The sequence below is a fragment of the Monodelphis domestica genome, chromosome 2, assembly GCF_027887165.1.
Source record: "Monodelphis domestica isolate mMonDom1 chromosome 2, mMonDom1.pri, whole genome shotgun sequence".
In the NCBI taxonomy this organism is placed as follows: domain Eukaryota; kingdom Metazoa; phylum Chordata; class Mammalia; order Didelphimorphia; family Didelphidae; genus Monodelphis; species Monodelphis domestica.
The window spans coordinates 354,873,174-354,875,401 of record NC_077228.1 but is presented as its reverse complement, the minus strand read 5'-3'; positions in this window follow the sequence as shown (position 1 = coordinate 354,875,401).

Sequence of the window (2,228 nt, the reverse complement as noted above, 5' to 3'; positions counted from 1 at the left end):
TGGCTAGAATGAGGTCAAGAGGCATATCTCTCAACTATGCTTCTCTCTCTACCTAGAAAAATTATGTTAGTTTGGACTTTCATCAAATCTTGACTGAAATATTGAAATATCATCCTATATCAAAATATATGTGATACAGCCAGAGCAGTACTCATGGGAAAATTTATATTCCTGAATGCTTACATCAATAAAATAGAGAAAAAAGCAGATCAATTAATTGGGCATGCAACTAAAAACACTAGAAAAAGAACAAATTAAAAATTCCCAATTAAAGACTAAATTGGGAATCCTAAAAATCAAAGGAAAAATTAATAAAAATGAAAATAAAAGACCTATTGAACTATGAAATATCCCTCTAGTTAGGGTTCCTCCCCTAAGTCTCTTACCTCTCATCTTCATCCTCCTCACAGCTGCTTATTTGGTTTTTCTAAAGTGTTATTCTGATCATGCCAGTCCTCTACTCAGTAAACCCCTGTGACTCCCTCTTGTCTTCAGGGTGATACATAAACATTGTCTGGCTTTATCAATCCTTTAGATCTGTTTCCAAACTGTCTTTCTTAGCTTGGTATAAATTATTCTTTGTCTTGTGTTCTGCAGCTCTTTGTATAACATTCTTTCTTCTGTCTTAATGCATTTGCCCAGGCTTTACCTTATGCTTGTAATGTACAGCTCCCTGACTTGAGGTTGCTTAGAATACCACATTTCTTTGAAACTCAGCTCAAGGACCACTTTATATGAGAAGCCTTTACTTCATTGTTCATTTGCTATCACCCAGATTAAGTTTATCACTTCTAATATCACCATTTGAGTAACTCAGATGTTGATAGATACCATCTCCCTCAGTCTCCTCTCCTTTCTCATTGGAGTGCTGGTGGGTAGAGAACCAAATACATCCCAATTTCTTCCATTATAGGGGTCAGAGCCCAGATTCTCAGATTTTTCCATTTTTCTTCTTCTGTTTTATGTGGGCTCACGTTCACAGCACAAGATGCTTCCACTCCTCCTGTTCCTTTCCTTTCTCCTCTTTCATGTTATATTCCTCCAATATATTATAAGCACCTTAGGGGCAAAGCCCATCTTTGATTTTTTGTTTTTTATTAATTATATCCCTGGAACCTAGCAGAGTGCCTGGCACTGCATGAAACACTTAATAAACATTTTTTGGATTGGAATGATTCCCACCCCCAGCTTTTGGTCCCTTCTCTCCAAAATTATGTTATTTACTTTGTACTTATTTTGCTAATAAATATCTCAGTTGTTTCCCATGAAAAAAAATGTAAGTTCCTTAAGGACAGGGACTGTCTTTGTATCTCTAGCAGCAAGTGCTTTGCTTATCAAATGATTGATTAATCAATCTAGCTTGATAAAACAAGAAGACAGGGTTTAAGGAAAGAATAGGACTTGAAGAAAATTAGACTGGCATATTGGCAGAAAGAAAGGGGAAATGCTTTACTGGACACAAAGCTCTAGATATTTGCAGGGCTTCAGGATTAGAGTATAAGGAAGCATGGTGATAAACTTCCATTTTTTGTTATTTCATTGTTGAAATGCTAATATTAAATAGCTGGAACGTGGAGCATGCATTTTGGGGATCACTAAGACTTTAGAACACATAAATCATCATCTAGTTTGAGAATATTTCATAAGATATAGAATATCAAGAATCTTAAATCAAAACAAACTTACACAGGATAGCAGGAATTTTATCCCATGTCACTGAAATTTAGATGTTGCACATTCCTGCCCATCCTGATATATTACCAAATAATCTTCTCCCTTCTTGGCTTCGTCTCCTCAATTCTAGTCAATGGGCATTTATTAAGCCCTTTCTAGGTGATGGGAACTGTCCCAAGTGTAGCAAATAAAAAAAAAAGAATAACGTAATATTCAAAATTTTAATGGCAGGATGGGGAAGATAATATATAAAAAGGAGTTGAAAAGCATAGGAAAGGGGATGAGAGAATGAACATGAGAGGAGAGAATCTTAGAGAAAAGTCCATGGAGGATATAGAGTAGTACAGCCTGGAGAAGGGTGAAGACATGTTAGGTTAAAATGGAAGTACCAAGATGAACAAAGCAATCAGAGAGAGAGGCTACAGGTTCAGAGGGTGCTTCCAAATGAGAAGTAGAACAGGGGTGAAGTGAGCTTTCAGGGAAAAGAATGTTTCTATGGCTTAGTAGATAAAGTCTTGAGATGAGTCATCAGTGCAGCTTGGAGAGGAATGTAA